Source organism: Channa argus, unplaced genomic scaffold (genome assembly GCF_033026475.1).
Source record: "Channa argus isolate prfri unplaced genomic scaffold, Channa argus male v1.0 Contig020, whole genome shotgun sequence".
NCBI lineage: Eukaryota > Metazoa > Chordata > Actinopteri > Anabantiformes > Channidae > Channa > Channa argus.
The window spans coordinates 782,864-804,021 of record NW_027125239.1 but is presented as its reverse complement, the minus strand read 5'-3'; the positions used below and the strand labels follow the sequence as shown (position 1 = coordinate 804,021).

At 42.5% G+C, this 21,158-nt stretch overlaps 1 non-coding gene and 14 pseudogenes across 1 annotated transcript; all 15 read right to left on the bottom strand.

Moving 5' to 3' along the window:
- Positions 1 to 647: 647 nt before the first annotated feature.
- LOC137115194 (5S ribosomal RNA) lies at positions 648 to 766 on the bottom strand (annotated as a pseudogene).
- An 857-nt stretch (positions 767 to 1,623) lies between these two features.
- LOC137115207 (5S ribosomal RNA) lies at positions 1,624 to 1,742 on the bottom strand (annotated as a pseudogene).
- A 7,545-nt stretch (positions 1,743 to 9,287) lies between these two features.
- On the bottom strand, positions 9,288 to 9,406 carry LOC137115167 (5S ribosomal RNA; annotated as a pseudogene).
- Positions 9,407 to 10,270: 864 nt separating this feature from the next.
- Positions 10,271 to 10,389, bottom strand: LOC137115166 (5S ribosomal RNA; annotated as a pseudogene).
- An 857-nt stretch (positions 10,390 to 11,246) lies between these two features.
- On the bottom strand, positions 11,247 to 11,365 carry LOC137115165 (5S ribosomal RNA; annotated as a pseudogene).
- Positions 11,366 to 12,222: 857 nt separating this feature from the next.
- LOC137115164 (5S ribosomal RNA) lies at positions 12,223 to 12,341 on the bottom strand (annotated as a pseudogene).
- Positions 12,342 to 13,198: 857 nt separating this feature from the next.
- LOC137115163 (5S ribosomal RNA) lies at positions 13,199 to 13,317 on the bottom strand (annotated as a pseudogene).
- An 857-nt stretch (positions 13,318 to 14,174) lies between these two features.
- Positions 14,175 to 14,293, bottom strand: LOC137114539 (5S ribosomal RNA; annotated as a pseudogene).
- An 864-nt stretch (positions 14,294 to 15,157) lies between these two features.
- Positions 15,158 to 15,276, bottom strand: LOC137115161 (5S ribosomal RNA; annotated as a pseudogene).
- Positions 15,277 to 16,140: 864 nt separating this feature from the next.
- Positions 16,141 to 16,259, bottom strand: LOC137115160 (5S ribosomal RNA; annotated as a pseudogene).
- An 857-nt stretch (positions 16,260 to 17,116) lies between these two features.
- LOC137115159 (5S ribosomal RNA) lies at positions 17,117 to 17,235 on the bottom strand (annotated as a pseudogene).
- An 867-nt stretch (positions 17,236 to 18,102) lies between these two features.
- Positions 18,103 to 18,221, bottom strand: LOC137114899 (5S ribosomal RNA; annotated as a pseudogene).
- Positions 18,222 to 19,078: 857 nt separating this feature from the next.
- LOC137115158 (5S ribosomal RNA) lies at positions 19,079 to 19,197 on the bottom strand (annotated as a pseudogene).
- Positions 19,198 to 20,053: 856 nt separating this feature from the next.
- LOC137114448 (5S ribosomal RNA) lies at positions 20,054 to 20,172 on the bottom strand. Its single transcript, XR_010913547.1, has one exon. It is a non-coding gene; the product is annotated as a 5S ribosomal RNA (ribosomal RNA).
- Positions 20,173 to 21,029: 857 nt separating this feature from the next.
- LOC137114664 (5S ribosomal RNA) lies at positions 21,030 to 21,148 on the bottom strand (annotated as a pseudogene).
- Between the last annotated feature and the right edge of the window lie 10 nt (positions 21,149 to 21,158).

The following is a 21,158-nucleotide window of genomic DNA, read 5'->3' as shown; positions in this document are numbered from 1 at the left end:
TGATATTTATTTTAAACGAAAGAAAGTGTCAAACAAAACATGACACTACAACTCAGGGCGAACCAAGGCCAACATAATAAACAAAATAAGCCATTTCCCACAGAAAGTGCTAGCTAGCCTGATAGAAATAAACAAACCAAAAGATAGTTGCTAACCCTAACTCCCTAATGTGAAAACAAGAGAAAACAATCAAAAAAAATGGCAGTTCACCTCTACAGATTTAATACTATTTACAAAATATACAATTTATAAACAAAACCATGGCACAAAACCTAACAATTCAAAAATGCTAAATAAGGTTTGGAAACCAAGAACAGCAAACAGGTGCTGATGCCAGAAAGAGCCTCGCTAGCTGTTGGGAACCGTACTTTTAAAACTCCAGGAAGTGTAGGATGGACCAATAAGCTTCCTGTACTGCCCCCCAATCCGGCCAATCAGGCAGGAAACCTATAAGAACAAGAAAATAAAAACAACACATATGGCAAGGACCGTAACATGGTCTATTAGTAATGAAGCACGATGGTTGACAAACCAATAAAGTAGCAAAACAGCAATGAAAGAACAAAATTTGATGAAAATATAGAACAATTTCTATGAATAAATAGGCAGTAACACCAGCTTGTGCTGCCCGTAAACCCAAGCAAAAAAGCTTACAGCACCTGGTATTCCCAGGCGGTCTTCCTACCAAGTACTAACCAGGCCCGGCCCTATTTGACTGCCGAGATCGGACGAGATCGGGCGCTTAGAGAGCGGTTTGGCCGTAAGCTGCATTTGACATCATCAACAGCTCTTAAAAACGCTGGAGAAGCAGAATGCATGACACTTGCTAAGAAGAAGATAAATGTGGCAAAGTACAAAGTACTATAACTGTACTGGTCTGTTACGCCCCTGTCTAGGGGCTGAGGGTGCAACATACAAAGATAAATTAGCATGTTCCCTCTCCGATCCCCAAACCAAAATCCAGGATCGAGATGTTCCAACAGAATGATATTTATTTTAAACGAAAGAAAGTGTCAAACAAAACATGACACTACAACTCAGGGCGAACCAAGGCCAACATAATAAACAAAATAAGCCATTTCCCACAGAAAGTGCTAGCTAGCCTGATAGAAATAAACAAACCAAAAGACAGTCGCTAACCCTAACTCCCTAATGTGAAAACAGTCCAAAGAAAATGGCAGTTCACCCCTACAGATTTAATACTATTTACAAAATATACAATTTATAAACAAAACCACGGCACAAAACCTAACAATTCAAAAATGCTAAATAAGGTTTGGAAACCAAGAACAGCAAACAGGTGCTGATGCCAGAAAGAGCCTCGCTAGCTGTTGGGAACCGTACTTTTAAAACTCCAGGAAGTGTGGGATGGACCAATCAGCTTCCTGTACTGCCCCCCAATCCAGCCAATCAGGCAGGGCACCTATAAGAACAAGAAAATAAAAACAACACATATGGCCAGGACCGTAACATGGTCTACTAGTAATGAAGCACGATGGTTGGCAAACCAATAAAGTAGCATAACAGCAATGAAAGAACAAAATTTGATGAAAATATAGAACAATTTCTATGAATAAATAGGCAGTAACACCAGCTTGTGCTGCCCGTAAACCCAAGCAAAAAAGCTTACAGCACCTGGTATTCCCAGGCGGTCTTCCTACCAAGTACTAACCAGGCCCGGCCCTATTTGGCTGCCGAGATCGGACGAGATCGGGCGCTTAGAGAGCGGTGTGGCCGTAAGCTGCATTTGACATCATCAACAGCTCTTAAAAACGCTGGAGAAGCAGAATGCATGACACTTGCTAAGAAGAAGATAAATGTGGCAAAGTACAAAGTATTATAACTGTACTGGTCTGTTACGCCCCTGTCTAGGGGCTCAGGGTGCAACATACAAAGATAAATTAGCATGTTCCCTCTCCGATCCCCAAACCAAAATCCAGGATCGAGATGTTCCAACAGAATGATATTTATTTTAAACGAAAGAAAGTGTCAAACAAAACATGACACTACAACTCAGGGCGAACCAAGGCCAACATAATAAACAAAATAAGCCATTTCCCACAGAAAGTGCTAGCTAGCCTGATAGAAATAAACAAACCAAAAGACAGTCGCTAACCCTAACTCCCTAATGTGAAAACAAGAGAAAACAATCAAAAGAAAATGGCTGTTCACCCCTACAGATTTAATACTATTTAGAAAATACACAATTTATAAACAAAACCACGGCACAAAACCTAACAATTCAAAAATGCTAAATAAGGTTTGGAAACCAAGAACAGCAAACAGGTGCTGATGCCAGAAAGACCCTCGCTAGCTGTTGGGAACCGTACTTTTAAAACTCCAGCAAGTGTAGGATGGACCAATCAGCTTCCTGTACTGCCCCCCAATCCGGCCAATCAGGCAGGGCACCTATAAGAAAAAGAAAATAAAAACAACACATATGGCCAGGACCGTAACATGGTCTATTAGTAATGAAGCACGATGGTTGACAAACCAATAAAGTAGCAAAACAGCAATGAAAGAACAAAATTTGATGAAAATATAGAACAATTTCTATGAATAAATAGGCAGTAACACCAGCTTGTGCTGCCCGTAAACCCAAGCAAAAAAGCTTACAGCACCTGGTATTCCCAGGCGGTCTTCCTACCAAGTACTAACCAGGCCCAGCTCTATTTGGCTGCCGAGATCGGACGAGATCGGGCGCTTATTTTTTTTTTTTATCTTTTTATTATCAAAAGATTCATACAAACAAAATTATATACACAATATACAAAAGTGCAGTAAAAAACCTTTTCACTCTACAATTAATCAAACAAGACATACATTTGCTTTTCCAAATCCGTCATATATGCATCATACACAGCCATATCTCCCCCTACCCAAAATCCAACACCAGAATTCTTTCCTTTTCCCCTTGTACTGTACAAAAATCATTATTTCTCCCCCATGATGCAACAAACCAATCCTTGTCATATGAAAACAAAATTTCCAAATAAAACTTAACCATGTGCTTAAAAACCACCACCTTTTTCACATATTTCCCATCATATAAAGCCAAATTCCGTGCATATAACAAAACATGTCTAGCAAAACTTAGGAGGAAGTTAATCAGTGTGTTATTACAGCGCTGTGATTTTCCCATTATCCCAAAGCACCAAATCCACTCCCACTGTTCCCCCTCTAACCCTTTCATTCTACACTTCTGTGACAGCAGGGTCCTGACAAAAGCTCTCAAAGACCCTCCAGCTGAGCAGTGCAGAAAGAAATGTTCAAAATCTTCATCCTCCACTTTGCACAATACACATGTTCTTGAATACAACAGCTTATTGATCTGATGGAGACTGACAGACGTGAGCACCCTCCTGTGACGCAACTTATAGTTTGTGTTTAATACTGATGGTGGAATCCACCTGCCATGTAAATTAGACCAGATTGTTGAGATTGGTCTCTGCGGAAAGAGACACAACCACTTGGCTTCTGCAGTTGGTGTTTTGAAGATTTCAGATACTAGATATGAATACCAGAATTTTGTTGGAAGATCAGAAAGAGTTCTGCCCTTGGAATCACAGACAAGAGAGAACTCAATCCTGTCAGTCTCCATCAGATCCTGTGAAGTTTCTTGCAACATTTCCAACCAGTTACTCTGTATATTCTTAACCACTGTATTACAGAGATTAAGAACTCGTCTTTTCTTTATCATCAATTTTAGACTCCCTAATTTTTCATAGGTGGCCTGCGCATTAATGCTCCCACCTAGGTCAACAATATCGCTCACCTGCTTCAGTGTTTTGTGAACCAGACCCGTCCCCTCTCGGAGTATCGCCCGCCCTCCGAGGCGTGGATTGCCAAAAAGCGGTTGATTTAGCACGTCCATTTTTGTGCGTAATACGCATTCCAGCTGAGGCAATATCTTGACCCATGCCTCAGCGGCTTCCTGAAATAGAGGGTCCGAGTCTGGCACAGGCCACCTGAAAGCAGAGCTGCACAAATTAAATATCCCACAACTCCCCCGCTTCATTATATCGTCAAACATGTAGTCCGCCCATATATTCTGTAGCTTGCTATTCAAAGCCTTTTTAATAAGTTTGACCCTTAAAGCAAGCACTTTCATCCTTAAATCACAAAGGTTTAACCCTCCTTTTTTAAGGGGCCCAATTAAAGTTCTATGGGCTATCATATTGGCTCTTCCATTCCACAAAAAATAATCCACCATGCTGCAGAGGGAGACCATGACATCACACGGCACAGGGCAGACCTGCATAGCGTAGACAAGTTTTGGCACTACCAGCGAATTTATTATTATTACTTTGCCTTTTATACCGATGCGCCTTGATTTCCACAACAAAAGCCTTGATCTACATGCAGCAAGCTGCCCTGCCCATGTCTTCTGTGTGCATGCTAGGGCATTAGGTCCCATATATACTCCCAATACCCTTAGTTCATCCCCAGCCCGCTGAAAGCCCCGGCCCATCTCCCCTAAATCAATTCCCGGGCCAGAAACCAAACATGATTTTGCCCTGTTCACCCTTGCCCCTGCAGCCAGCTCGTACTCCTCAAGGTGCAACATGACTCTGCGGAGACTAGCTTTGTCCTTCACCATTATATTGATGTCATCCGCATACTGAGCTAACCGAAACTCATTTCCCCTGGGGGTCTCAATGCCTCTTATTGAGGGATCTGCAAGAATAGACAGTGCGAGCGGCTCTGCAGCAATGGCATAGAGCATGGCTGACAGGGGGCACCCCTGTCTTATGGACCGCTCCAGGGGGACCGGATCAGTCAGCGAGCCATTGCATTTCACCATACTAGCAGCTCTGCCATACAACAGCTCAATCCAGCCACTGAACACCCTCCCAAAACCAAACGCCCTCAGACACTGAAAGAGATACTCATGACCGACCCTATCGAAGGCCTTCTCAAGATCCACACCAAGGTAAACCCCACCCGTGGACATGAGATGTTCAAACGAGAATTTCGTCGATAGGATGCAGTCCGCTATATCCCTCCCAGGAATACTGTAGGTCTGGGTTGGTCCTATAATTGTCCCAATCACCCTCTTAAGCCTGGAGGCCAACAGTTTTGCCAATATTTTATAGTCTGTGTTCAGTAGACTAATTGGTCTATAGTTGGCCAGGTCATCTCTAGCACCCTTGTTTTTAAAAACAAGAGTGATCACACCTCTCAAGAATGAGGCTGCGCACCTCTTCTCCTCCTGCATCACAGCAAAAAGCCTGCAAAGGATAGGGGCAAGCAGGTAGGAGAAACACTTATAAAACTCTGCAGAGAGACCATCTACACCAGGGCTTTTTGAAACATTCAAGTCAGCAATTGCCTCCTGAACTTCCCTCAGCTGTATGTCGCCATCACAGTGAGTCACATCCTCAGAGCCAAGAGAGCAGCCGATTGCCCCTATCACCCTATCCATGTATTTCCTATCCAGATCCTCCTTTCGAAATAAATTAGTATAAAAATCCTCTGCTGCCTGTAAAATATCCACCAAATCCGTGCATTTTGTTCCATCCACCCTTGTGATTTGTGCTATGTGTGACTGCATTTGTTTCTTCTTTTCTAATCCAAGGAAGAAGGCACTGCACCTCTCCCCTTCCAGCAAAAAACAGGTTTTGCTCCGGATCATTGCACCTCTACACTTCCTCTCTTGAATGTGTTTCAGCTGCTCCCTCAGCTCCAGATACTCATCTAAAGCGTGGCCACTCCCAGCTTCGATCAAATCAATCTCCCGCTGCAGACGATCCCTCAGCACAGTCTCCTCTCTCCTCTCCCTGGCTCTGCTCTCTCTGCTCAGTGCAATGCACCGCTTTTTAATCCGTAATTTTGTGCGCTCCCACCACTCTGCTATATCAGTAATAAACTCACTTTCATCGACCAGAGCAGAAAGAAACACGGTCATCTTTGAACGAAAAGTTTCATTTTTAAGCAAACTGGAGTTGAAACACCACACTCCCCCATTCTTCTGCAGCCCCTCCGCCACAAGAGACACTCTTACAGAGGCGTGATCACTCTCACTGCAAAAAATATATTTGCAGTCAATTAATTCAGTCACCAGGCCCGCTGCTAATAGACACAGGTCAATACGCGACTGTTTTAATGTACCCACCACAACTTGTCTGCGTGAAAAACCACGCGTGCCACCCTTCAACACCCTCCAAGCATCCGCCAAATCATATTCATTTATCCAATTGTGTATAGCCGCCCTGCTATTGTCTTCTTTAAATTTGTTAGCAGCCCCAACATCGATTTTGGATAAAGCCACATTCATATCCCCAATAATTATCGACCTATCAGTAGTCCACCCCCTGCAGCTCTGGAAGAAGCACTTTCTTTCTCCCTCTATATTAGGAGCATACACATTATGCAATCTATATACATGACCATTATATATCACATCTACAATAATTGCCCTACCCTTCTCATCTTTAAACACCTCTTTCACCTTTTCAAAGGACCCTTGTCTCAGAAAAATTGCCACCCCGGCTGTTCCATCCGTTGCAGAAGCATGAAACAAGTCACCTCTCCAGAACATTCTTAATTTTTCTACAATGTCCAGAGTCCACCTACACTCCTGGACGCACAGGGCATCACATGCCATGTCTCTGCAAATCTGTTCTATTTTTTCCACTCTTTTTAAACCATTTAAATTTTGAGAAATAATAAGCATTATGAACAGAAAAATCCAAATATTACCTGTCATCTTTTTACTTGTATTTTACCTTTTTTCTGCTTTCCCCCCTCATTCTTCATTGATTGCTCAGCCTGAGCTCTTTTTCTAACTATTTGAACTTGATGAAAGTCCATCTCTGAGTCTGATTCAGTGAGGTCACCTGCAGAGCCCAACGAGAGCACACCTGCTGGAGCAGGGACAGGGACTTCATTTTGAGGGATGAGCTCAGGCGAAGGATAAAGGCCGAGGCAGGTCCCTCTGGGGGACCCTCACTGCCCCCAACTCACTCTCAAGCACTGTCTCTATCTCCTCAACTACATGATCCATACTAGAGCCGAGGAAGCCACTTTGCCGCTCTTTCTCCTCCTGGCTACATTGTGTTTCTGGGACCCATTCAATCCCACCAACCTCTGGTTCATTTTCTCTCTCATCCCTGGACTCTTCTTCAGAGGCTTCCCCGCTATTCCCTCCCTCAAAGATGGGCTCTCTATCACTCACATCCCTTTCCGGTAAATTATTTATACACGCGCATTCCTCAGCAGCGCTATGACATGCTTCGCACCTGTGCGTCATAGAATCACATTCACGAGCATAATGTCCCTGTTTATCACATTTGAAACAGGTGAACTCTGGACAGTCTCTCACTACATGTCCAGGCTGTAAGCACATTCTGCAAACCTTAACTTGGTTATTGTGCACCACTCTGAAATATTCAGGTCCAGTCGCCGTCATAAATTTTGTCGAGTACGGGAGGGATTGCACTGTGTCATTAAATTTTACTTTAACAAACCTTGTGCCATCAGCGATGTCCGTTCCCGGCCACAATCTCCTTTTAATGGGAGACACCGCTTTCACTCCCCACACATCCAGCTTCTCCAGGATTTCCTCGTCCGCGATATAAGCTGGCAGGTTTAAAAAGGAAACCACCAGCTCATCCACCGACAAGTTTTTAACCATTACCACAGCCCGTCCAATTTTAAAACCATCCAATAACCTTTTTTTCCCGGCCTCATTCTTAACAGTCACTTCATATTTATTTATCCCGGTCTCCCGGAAGGCAATTACACCTCCGCAGATGTCGCGCATCGCTCTCATCACTTCCAACGTTTTCAGCCTATCTTCTCCCAAAACCTCCGCCATCACCGTCAGATTTTTTACATATTTATTCGCGTGGCGTCCCTTTTCCTCTCCTCTCTGATCCGTCTCGTTCCTTGGTTGTCTCTCCGTCTCCACCGTCATCAACCTCGCCGCCGCTCCTCTCACTTCCATACGCACATCGTATTTCTCCACCACTTTATTTCCCAAACTTTTTCCCGCACTCTTCCCCTCTGTAGAGTCTCTGCTTTTTCCAACACCAGCATTGGGAGCTTTAAAACTCTGCATGGTGCAGACATTTGTCCTCTCGCCAGCCATAATGTCCGCGGCGCTCATGCTGGTGGAAAAGCTCATACACAAGCCGCGCTGCCGAGCAGGTCGGCTTGATATTTAGGCAACAAATTAAACAAAAACCAGAAAACGAAAAACGCCCCCGAGCGGAATCAATCCGCCGGGGGGTTTATAAAGCAAAAAAGCAAACTCAAAATCACTACAATAGGTAGGCAAATAAATGACCACAAAAACGAAAAATGCACACCAAACGGGCGGCAGCTCACAAACACGTCTGTTCTTGCAGCACACTTTCTCCGAAAGACCATACCCCTGTCCCCCTCCAATCGGGCGCTTAGAGAGCGGTGTGGCCGTAAGCTGCATTTGACATCATCAACAGCTCTTAAAAACGCTAGAGAAGCAGAATGCATGACACTTGCTAAGAAGAAGATAAATGTGGCAAAGTACAAAGTACTATAACTGTACTGGTCTGTTACGCCCCTGTCTAGGGGGTCAGGGTGCAACATACAAAGATAAATTAGCATGTTCCCTCTCCGATCCCCAAACCAAAATCCAGGATCGAGATGTTCCAACAGAATGATATTTTTTTTAAACGAAAGAAAGTGACAAACAAAAAATGACACAACTCAGGGCGAACCAAGGCCAACATAATAAACAAAATAAGCCATTTCCCACAGAAAGTGCTAGCTAGCCTGATAGAAATAAACAAACCAAAAGACAGTCGCTAACCCTAACTCCTTAATGTGAAAACAAGAGAAAACAATCAAAAGAAAATGGCAGTTCACCCCTACAGATTTAATACTATTTACAAAATATACAATTTATAAACAAAACCACGGCACAAAACCTAACAATTCAAAAATGCTAAATAAGGTTTGGAAAGCAAGAACAGCAAACAGGTGCTGATGCCAGAAAGAGCCTCGCTAGCTGTTGGGAACCGTACTTTTAAAACTCCAGGAAGTGTAGGATGGACCAATAAGCTTCCTGTACTGCCCCTCAATCCGGCCAATCAGGCAGGGCACCTATAAGAACAACAAAATAAAAACAACACATATGGCCAGGACCGTAACATGGTCTACTAGTAATGAAGCACGATGGTTGGCAAACCAATAAAGTAGCAAAACAGCAATGAAAGAACAACATTTGATGAAAATATAGAACAATTTCTATGAATAAATAGGCAGTAACACCAGCTTGTGCTGCCCGTAAACCCAAGCAAAAAAGCTTACAGCACCTGGTATTCCCAGGCGGTCTTCCTACCAAGTACTAACCAGGCCCGGCTCTATTTGGCTGCCGAGATCGGACGAGATCGGGCGCTTAGAGAGCGGTGTGGCCGTAAGCTGCATTTGACATTATCAACACCTCTTAAAAACGCTAGAGAAGCAGAATGCATGACACTTGCTAAGAAGAAGATAAATGTGGCAAAGTACAAAGTACTATAACTGTACTGGTCTGTTACGCCCCTGTCTAGGGGGTCAGGGTGCAACATACAAAGATAAATTAGCATGTTCCCTCTCCGATCCCCAAACCAAAATCCAGGATCGAGATGTTCCAACAGAATGATATTTATTTTAAACGAAAGAAAGTGACAAACAAAAAATGACACAACTCAGGGCGAACCAAGGCCAACATAATAAACAAAATAAGCCATTTCCCACAGAAAGTGCTAGCTAGCCTGATAGAAATAAACAAACCAAAAGACAGTCGCTAACCCTAACTCCTTAATGTGAAAACAAGAGAAAACAATCAAAAGAAAATGGCAGTCCACCCCTACAGATTTAATACTATTTACAAAATATACAATTTATAAACAAAACCACGGCACAAAACCTAACAATTCAAAAATGCTAAATAAGGTTTGGAAACCAAGAACAGCAAACAGGTGCTGATGCCAGAAAGAGCCTCGCTACCTGTTGGGAACCGTACTTTTAAAACTCCAAGAAGTGTAGGATGGACCAATAAGCTTCCTGTACTGCCCCTCAATCCGGCCAATCAGGCAGGGCACCTATAAGAACAACAAAATAAAAACAACACATATGGCCAGGACCGTAACATGGTCTACTAGTAATGAAGCACGATGGTTGGCAAACCAATAAAGTAGCAAAACAGCAATGAAAGAACAAAATTTGATGAAAATATAGAACAATTTCTATGAATAAATAGGCAGTAACACCAGCTTGTGCTGCCCGTAAACCCAAGCAAAAAAGCTTACAGCACCTGGTATTCCCAGGCGGTCTTCCTACCAAGTACTAACCAGGCCCGGCTCTATTTGGCTGCCGAGATCGGACGAGATCGGGCGCTTAGAGAGCGGTGTGGCCGTAAGCTGCATTTGACATTATCAACAGCTCTTAAAAACGCTAGAGAAGCAGAATGCATGACACTTGCTAAGAAGAAGATAAATGTGGCAAAGTACAAAATAATATAACTGTACTGGTCTGTTACGCCCCTGTCTAGGGGGTCAGGGTGAAACATACAAAGATAAATTTGCATGTTCCCTCTCCGATCCTCAAACCAAAATCCAGGATTGAGATGTTCCAACAGAATGATATTTATTTTTAACGAAAGAAAGTGTCAAACAAAACATGACACTACAACTCAGGGCGAACCAAGGCCAACATAATAAACAAAATAAGCCATTTCCCACAGAAAGTGCTAGCTAGCCTGATAGAAATAAACAAACCAAAAGACAGTCGCTAACCCTAACTCCCAAATGTGAAAACAGTCCAAAGAAAATGGTAGTTCACCCCTACAGATTTAATACTATTTACAAAATATACAATTTATAAACAAAACCACGGCACAAAACCAAACAATTCAAAAATGCTAAATAAGGTTTGGAAACCAAGAACAGCAAACAGGTGCTGATGCCAGAAAGAGCCTCGCTAGCTGTTGGGAACCGTACTTTTAAAACTCCAGGAAGTGTAGGATGGACCAATCAGCTTCCTGTACTGCCCCCCAATCCGGCCAATCAGGCAGGGCACCTATAAGAACAAGAAAATAAAAACAACACATATGGCCAGGACCGTAACATGGTCTACTAGTAATGAAGCACGATGGTTGGCAAACCAATAAAGTAGCAAAACAGCAATGAAAGAACAAAATTTGATGAAAATATAGAACAATTTCTATGAATAAATAGGCAGTAACACCAGCTTGTGCTGCCCGTAAACCCAAGCAAAAAAGCTTACAGCACCTGGTATTCCCAGGCGGTCTTCCTACCAAGTACTAACCAGGCCCGGCTCTATTTGGCTGCCGAGATCGGACGAGATCGGGCGCTTAGAGAGCGGTGTGGCCGTAAGCTGCATTTGACATCATCAACAGCTCTTAAAAACGCTAGAGAAGCAGAATGCATGACACTTGCTAAGAAGAAGATAAATGTGGCAAAGTACAAAGTACTATAACTGTACTGGTCTGTTACGCCCCTGTCTAGGGGGTCAGGGTGAAACATACAAAGATAAATTTGCATGTTCCCTCTCCGATCCTCAAACCAAAATCCACGATTGAGATGTTCCAACAGAATGATATTTATTTTAAACGAAAGAAAGTGTCAAACAAAACATGACACTACAACTCAGGGCGAACCAAGGCCAACATAATAAACAAAATAAGCCATTTCCCACAGAAAGTGCTAGCTAGCCTGATAGAAATAAACAAACCAAAAGACAGTCGCTAACCCTAACTCCCTAATGTGAAAACAGTCCAAAGAAAATGGCAGTTCACCCCTACAGATTTAATACTATTTACAAAATATACAATTTATAAACAAAACCACGGCACAAAACCTAACAATTCAAAAATGCTAAATAAGGTTTGGAAACCAAGAACAGCAAACAGGTGCTGATGCCAGAAAGAGCCTCGCTACCTGTTGGGAACCGTACTTTTAAAACTCCAAGAAGTGTAGGATGGACCAATAAGCTTCCTGTACTGCCCCTCAATCCGGCCAATCAGGCAGGGCACCTATAAGAACAACAAAATAAAAACAACACATATGGCCAGGACCGTAACATGGTCTACTAGTAATGAAGCACGATGGTTGGCAAACCAATAAAGTAGCAAAACAGCAATGAAAGAACAAAATTTGATGAAAATATAGAACAATTTCTATGAATAAATAGGCAGTAACACCAGCTTGTGCTGCCCGTAAACCCAAGCAAAAAAGCTTACAGCACCTGGTATTCCCAGGCGGTCTTCCTACCAAGTACTAACCAGGCCCGGCTCTATTTGGCTGCCGAGATCGGACGAGATCGGGCGCTTAGAGAGCGGTGTGGCCGTAAGCTGCATTTGACATTATCAACAGCTCTTAAAAACGCTAGAGAAGCAGAATGCATGACACTTGCTAAGAAGAAGATAAATGTGGCAAAGTACAAAATAATATAACTGTACTGGTCTGTTACGCCCCTGTCTAGGGGGTCAGGGTGAAACATACAAAGATAAATTTGCATGTTCCCTCTCCGATCCTCAAACCAAAATCCAGGATTGAGATGTTCCAACAGAATGATATTTATTTTTAACGAAAGAAAGTGTCAAACAAAACATGACACTACAACTCAGGGCGAACCAAGGCCAACATAATAAACAAAATAAGCCATTTCCCACAGAAAGTGCTAGCTAGCCTGATAGAAATAAACAAACCAAAAGACAGTCGCTAACCCTAACTCCCAAATGTGAAAACAGTCCAAAGAAAATGGTAGTTCACCCCTACAGATTTAATACTATTTACAAAATATACAATTTATAAACAAAACCACGGCACAAAACCAAACAATTCAAAAATGCTAAATAAGGTTTGGAAACCAAGAACAGCAAACAGGTGCTGATGCCAGAAAGAGCCTCGCTAGCTGTTGGGAACCGTACTTTTAAAACTCCAGGAAGTGTAGGATGGACCAATCAGCTTCCTGTACTGCCCCCCAATCCGGCCAATCAGGCAGGGCACCTATAAGAACAAGAAAATAAAAACAACACATATGGCCAGGACCGTAACATGGTCTACTAGTAATGAAGCACGATGGTTGGCAAACCAATAAAGTAGCAAAACAGCAATGAAAGAACAAAATTTGATGAAAATATAGAACAATTTCTATGAATAAATAGGCAGTAACACCAGCTTGTGCTGCCCGTAAACCCAAGCAAAAAAGCTTACAGCACCTGGTATTCCCAGGCGGTCTTCCTACCAAGTACTAACCAGGCCCGGCTCTATTTGGCTGCCGAGATCGGACGAGATCGGGCGCTTAGAGAGCGGTGTGGCCGTAAGCTGCATTTGACATCATCAACAGCTCTTAAAAACGCTAGAGAAGCAGAATGCATGACACTTGCTAAGAAGAAGATAAATGTGGCAAAGTACAAAGTACTATAACTGTACTGGTCTGTTACGCCCCTGTCTAGGGGGTCAGGGTGAAACATACAAAGATAAATTTGCATGTTCCCTCTCCGATCCTCAAACCAAAATCCACGATTGAGATGTTCCAACAGAATGATATTTATTTTAAACGAAAGAAAGTGTCAAACAAAACATGACACTACAACTCAGGGCGAACCAAGGCCAACATAATAAACAAAATAAGCCATTTCCCACAGAAAGTGCTAGCTAGCCTGATAGAAATAAACAAACCAAAAGACAGTCGCTAACCCTAACTCCCTAATGTGAAAACAGTCCAAAGAAAATGGCAGTTCACCCCTACAGATTTAATACTATTTATAAAATATACAATTTATAAACAAAACCACGGCACAAAACCTAACAATTCAAAAATGCTAAATAAGGTTTGGAAACCAAGAACAGCAAACAGGTGCTGATGCCAGAAAGAGCCACGCTAGCTGTTGGGAACCGTACTTTTAAAACTCCAGGAAGTGTAGGATGGACCAATCAGCTTCCTGTACTGCCCCCCAATCCGGCCAATCAGGCAGGGCACCTATAAGAAAAAGAAAATAAAAACAACACATATGGCCAGGACCGTAACATGGTCTACTAGTAATGAAGCACGATGGTTGGCAAACCAATAAAGTAGCAAAACAGCAATGAAAGAACAAAATTTGATGAAAATATAGAACAATTTCTATGAATAAATAGGCAGTAACACCAGCTTGTGCTGCCCGTAAACCCAAGCAAAAAAGCTTACAGCACCTGGTATTCCCAGGCGGTCTTCCTACCAAGTACTAACCAGGCCCGGCTCTATTTGGCTGCCGAAATCGGACGAGATCGGGCGCTTAGAGAGCGGTGTGGCCGTAAGCTGCATTTGACATCATCAACAGCTCCTAAAAACGCTGGAGAAGCAGAATGCATGACACTTGCTAAGAAGAAGATAAATGTGGCAAAGTACAAAGTACTATAACTGTACTGGTCTGTTACGCCCCTGTCTAGGGGGTCAGGGTGCAACATACAAAGATAAATTAGCATGTTCCCTCTCCGATCCCCAAACCAAAATCCAGGATCGAGATGTTCCAACAGAATGATATTTATTTTAAACGAAAGAAAGTGACAAACAAAAAATGACACAACTCAGGGCGAACCAAGGCCAACATAATAAACAAAATAAGCCATTTCCCACAGAAAGTGCTAGCTAGCCTGATAGAAATAAACAAACCAAAAGATAGTCGCTAACCCTAACTCCTTAATGTGAAAACAAGAGAAAACAATCAAAAGAAAATGGCAGTCCACCCCTACAGATTTAATACTATTTACAAAATATACAATTTATAAACAAAACCACGGCACAAAACCTAACAATTCAAAAATGCTAAATAAGGTTTGGAAACCAAGAACAGCAAACAGGTGCTGATGCCAGAAAGAGCCTCGCTAGCTGTTGGGAACCGTACTTTTAAAACTCCAGGAAGTGTAGGATGGACCAATCAGCTTCCTGTACTGCCCCCCAATCCGGCCAATCAGGCAGGGCACCTATAAGAACAAGAAAATAAAAACAACACATATGGCCAGGACCGTAACATGGTCTACTAGTAATGAAGCACGATGGTTGACAAACCAATAAAGTAGCAAAACAGCAATGAAAGAACAAAATTTGATGAAAATATGGAACAATTTCTATGAATAAATAGGCAGTAACACCAGCTTGTGCTGCCCGTAAACCCAAGCAAAAAAGCTTACAGCACCTGGTATTCCCAGGCGGTCTTCCTACCAAGTACTAACCAGGCCCGGCTCTATTTGGCTGCCGAGATCGGACGAGATCGGGCGCTTAGAGAGCGGTGTGGCCGTAAGCTGCATTTGACATCATCAACAGCTCTTAAAAACGCTAGAGAAGCAGAATGCATGACACTTGCTAAGAAGAAGATAAATGTGGCAAAGTACAAAGTACTATAACTGTACTGGTCTGTTACGCCCCTGTCTAGGGGGTCAGGGTGCAACATACAAAGATAAATTAGCATGTTCCCTCTCCGATCCCCAAACCAAAATCCAGGATCGAGATGTTCCAACAGAATGATATTTATTTTAAACGAAAGAAAGTGACAAACAAAAAATGACACAACTCAGGGCGAACCAAGGCCAACATAATAAACAAAATAAGCCATTTCCCACAGAAAGTGCTAGCTAGCCTGATAGAAATAAACAAACCAAAAGATAGTCGCTAACCCTAACTCCTTAATGTGAAAACAAGAGAAAACAATCAAAAGAAAATGGCAGTCCACCCCTACAGATTTAATACTATTTACAAAATATACAATTTATAAACAAAACCACGGCACAAAACCTAACAATTCAAAAATGCTAAATAAGGTTTGGAAACCAAGAACAGCAAACAGGTGCTGATGCCAGAAAGAGCCTCGCTAGCTGTTGGGAACCGTACTTTTAAAACTCCAGGAAGTGTAGGATGGACCAATCAGCTTCCTGTACTGCCCCCCAATCCGGCCAATCAGGCAGGGCACCTATAAGAACAACAAAATAAAAACAACACATATGGCCAGGACCGTAACATGGTCTACTAGTAATGAAGCACGATGGTTGACAAACCAATAAAGTAGCAAAACAGCAATGAAAGAACAAAATTTGATGAAAATATGGAACAATTTCTATGAATAAATAGGCAGTAACACCAGCTTGTGCTGCCCGTAAACCCAAGCAAAAAAGCTTACAGCACCTGGTATTCCCAGGCGGTCTTCCTACCAAGTACTAACCAGGCCCGGCTCTATTTGGCTGCCGAGATCGGACGAGATCGGGCGCTTAGAGAGCGGTGTGGCCGTAAGCTGCATTTGACATCATCAACAGCTCTTAAAAACGCTGGAGAAGCAGAATGCATGACACTTGCTAAGAAGAAGATAAATGTGGCAAAGTACAAAGTACTATAACTGTACTGGTCTGTTACGCCCCTGTCTAGGGGGTCAGGGTGCAACATACAAAGATAAATTAGGATGTTCCCTCTCCGGTCTCCAAACCATAATCCAGGATCGAGATGTTCCAACAGAATGATATTTATTTTAAACGAAAGAAAGTGTCAAACAAAACATGACACTACAACTCAGGGCGAACCAAGGCCAACATAATAAACAAAATAAGCCATTTCCCACAGAAAGTGCTAGCTAGCCTGATAGAAATAAACAAACCAAAAGACAGTCGCTAACCCTAACTCCCTAATGTGAAAACAGTCCAAAGAAAATGGCAGTTCACACCTACAGATTTAATACTATTTACAAAATATACAATTTATAAACAAAACCACGGCACAAAACCTAACAATTCAAAAATGCTAAATAAGGTTTGGAAACCAAGAACAGCAAACAGGTGCTGCTGCCAGAAAGAGCCTCGCTAGCTGTTGGGAACCGTACTTTTAAAACTCCAGGAAGTGAAGGATGGACCAATCAGCTTCCTGTACTGCCCCCCAATCCGGCCAATAAGGCAGGGCACCTATAAGAACAACAAAATAAAAACAACACATATGGCCAGGACCGTAACATGGTCTACTAGTAATGAAGCACGATGGTTGACAAACCAATAAAGTAGCAAAACAGCAATGAAAGAACAAAATTTGATGAAAATATGGAACAATTTCTATGAATAAATAGGCAGTAACACCAGCTTGTGCTGCCCGTAAACCCAAGCAAAAAAGCTTACAGCACCTGGTATTCCCAGGCGGTCTTCCTACCAAGTACTAACCAGGCCCGGCTCTATTTGGCTGCCGAGATCGGACGAGATCGGGCGCTTAGAGAGCGGTGTGGCCGTAAGCTGCATTTGACATCATCAACAGCTCCTAAAAACGCTGGAGAAGCAGAATGCATGACACTTGCTAAGAAGAAGATAAATGTGGCAAAGTACAAAGTACTATAACTGTACTGGTCTGTTACGCCCCTGTCTAGGGGGTCAGGGTGCAACATACAAAGATAAATTAGCATGTTCCCTCTCCGATCCCCAAACCAAAATCCAGGATCGAGATGTTCCAACAGAATGATATTTATTTTAAATGAAAGAAAGTGTCAAACAAAACATGACACTACAACTCAGGGCGAACCAAGGCCAACATAATAAACAAAATAAGCCATTTCCCACAGAAAGTGCTAGCTAGCCTGATAGAAATAAACAAACAAAAAGACAGTCGCTAACCCTAACTCCCTAATGTGAAAACAAGAGAAAACAATCAAAAGAAAATGGCTGTTCACCCCTACAGATTTAATACTATTTACAAAATATACAATTTATAAACAAAACCACGGCACAAAACCTAACAATTCAAAAATGCTAAATAAGGTTTGGAAACCAAGAACAGCAAACAGGTGCTGCTGCCAGAAAGAGCCTCGCTAGCTGTTGGGAACCGTACTTTTAAAACTCCAGGAAGTGAAGGATGGACCAATCAGCTTCCTGTACTGCCCCCCAATCCGGCCAATAAGGCAGGGCACCTATAAGAACAACAAAATAAAAAAAACACATAGGGCCAGGACCGTAACATGGTCTACCAGTAATGAAGCACGATGGTTGACAAACCAATAAAGTAGCAAAACAGCAATGAAAGAACAAAATTTGATGAAAATATGGAACAATTTCTATGAATAAATAGGCAGTAACACCAGCTTGTGCTGCCCGTAAACCCAAGCAAAAAAGCTTACAGCACCTGGTATTCCCAGGCGGTCTTCCTACCAAGTACTAACCAGGCCCGGCTCTATTTGACTGCCGAGATCGGACGAGATCGGGCGCTTAGAGAGCGGTGTGGCCGTAAGCTGCATTTGACATCATCAACAGCTCTTAAAAACGCTAGAGAAGCAGAATGCATGACACTTGCTAAGAAGAAGATAAATGTGGCAAAGTACAAAGTACTATAACTGTACTGGTCTGTTACGCCCCTGTCTAGGGGGTCAGGGTGAAACATACAAAGATAAATTTGCATGTTCCCTCTCCGATCCTCAAACCAAAATCCAGGATTGAGATGTTCCAACAGAATGATATTTATTTTAAACGAAAGAAAGTGTCAAACAAAACATGACACTACAACTCAGGGCGAACCAAGGCCAACATAATAAACAAAATAAGCCAATTCCCACAGAAAGTGCTAGCTAGCCTGATAGAAATAAACAAACCAAAAGATAGTCGCTAACCCTAACTCCCAAATGTGAAAACAGTCCAAAGAAAATGGTAGTTCACCCCTACAGATTTAATACTATTTACAAAATATACAATTTATAAACAAAACCACGGCACAAAACCTAACAATTCAAAAATGCTAAATAAGGTTTGGAAACCAAGAACAGCAATCAGGTGCTGATGCCAGAAAGAGCCTCGCTAGCTGTTGGGAACCGTACTTTTAAAACTCCAGGAAGTGTAGGATGGACCAATCAGCTTCCTGTACTGCCCCCCAATCCGGCCAATCAGGCAGGGCACCTATAAGAACAAGAAAATAAAAACAACACATATGGCCAGGACCGTAACATGGTCTACTAGTAATGAAGCACGATGGTTGGCAAACCAATAAAGTAGCAAAACAGCAATGAAAGAACAAAATTTGATGAAAATATAGAACAATTTCTATGAATAAATAGGCAGTAACACCAGCTTGTGCTGCCCGTAAACCCAAGCAAAAAAGCTTACAGCACCTGGTATTCCCAGGCGGTCTTCCTACCAAGTACTAACCAGGCCCGGCTCTATTTGGCTGCCGAGATCGGACGAGATCGGGCGCTTAGAGAGCGGTGTGGCCGTAAGCTGTATTTGACATCATCAACAGCTCTTAAAAACGCTAGAGAAGCAGAATGCATGACACTTGCTAAGAAGAAGATAAATGTGGAAAAGTACAAAGTACTATAACTGTACTGGTCTGTTACGCCCCTGTCTAGGGGGTAAGGGTGAAACATACAAAGATAAATTTGCATGTTCCCTCTCCGATCCTCAAACCAAAATCCAGGATTGAGATGTTCCAACAGAATGATATTTATTTTAAACGAAAGAAAGTGTCAAACAAAACATGACACTACAACTCAGGGCGAACCAAGGCCAACATAATAAACAAAATAAGCCATTTCCCACAGAAAGTGCTAGCTAGCCTGATAGAAATAAACAAACCAAAAGACAGTCGCTAACCCTAACTCCCTAATGTGAAAACGGTCCAAAGAAAATGGCAGTTCACCCCTACAGATTTAATACTATTTACAAAATATACAATTTATAACAAAACCACGTCACAAAACCTAACAATTCAGAAATGCTAAATAAGGTTTGGAAACCAAGAACAGCAAACAGGTGCTGATGCCAGAAAGAACCTCGCTAGCTGTTGGGAACCGTACTTTTAAAACTCCAGGAAGTGTAGGATGGACCAATCAGCTTCCTGTACTGCCCCCCAATCCGGCCAATCAGGCAGGGCACCTATAAGAACAAGAAAATAAAAACAACACATATGGCCAGGACCGTAACATGGTCTACTAGTAATGAAGCACGATGGTTGGCAAACCAATAAAGTAGCAAAACAGCAATGAAAGAACAAAATTTGATGAAAATATAGAACAATTTCTATGAATAAATAGGCAGTAACACCAGCTTGTGCTGCCCGTAAACCCAAGCAAAAAAGCTTACAGCACCTGGTATTCCCAGGCGGTCTTCCTACCAAGTACTAACCAGGCCCGGCTCTATTTGACTGCCGAGATCGGACGAGATCGGGCGCTTACAGAGCGGTGTGGCCGTAAGCTGCATTTGACATCATCAACAGCTCCTAAAAACGCTGGAGAAGCAGAATGCATGACACTTGCTAAGAAGAAGATAAATGTGGCAAAGTACAAAGTACTATAACTGTACTGGTCTGTTACGCCCCTGTCTAGGGGGTCAGGGTGCAACATACAAAGATAAATTAGCATGTTCCCTCTCCGATCCCCAAACCAAAATCCAGGATCGAGATGTTCCAACAGAATGATATTTATTTTAAACGAAAGAAAGTGTCAAACAAAACATGACACTACAACTCAGGGCGAACCAAGGCCAACATAATAAACAAAATAAGCCATTTCCCACAGAAAGTGCTAGCTAGCCTGATAGAAATAAACAAACCAAAAGACAGTCGCTAACCCTAACTCCCTAATGTGAAAACAGTCCAAAGAAAATGGCAGTTCACCCCTACAGATTTAATACTATTTACAAAATATACAATTTATAAACAAAACCACGGCACAAAACCTAACAATTCAAAAATGCTAAATAAGGTTTGGAAACCAAGAACAGCAAACAGGTGCTGATGCCAGAAAGAGCCTCGCTAGTTGTTGGGAACCGTACTTTTAAAACTCCAGGAAGTGTAGGATGGACCAATCAACTTCCTGTACTGCCCCCCAATCCGGCCAATCAGGCAGGGCACCTATAAGAACAAGAAAATAAAAACAACACATATGGCCAGGACCGTAACATGGTCTACTAGTAATGAAGCACGATGGTTGGCAAACCAATAAAGTAGCAAAACAGCAATGAAAGAACAAAATTTGATGAAAATATAGAACAATTTCTATGAATAAATAGGCAGTAACACCAGCTTGTGCTGCCCGTAAACCCAAGCAAAAAAGCTTACAGCACCTGGTATTCCCAGGCGGTCTTCCTACCAAGTACTAACCAGGCCCGGCTCTATTTGGCTGCCGAGATCGGACGAGATCGGGCGCTTAGAGAGCTGTGTGGCCGTAAGCTGCATTTGAC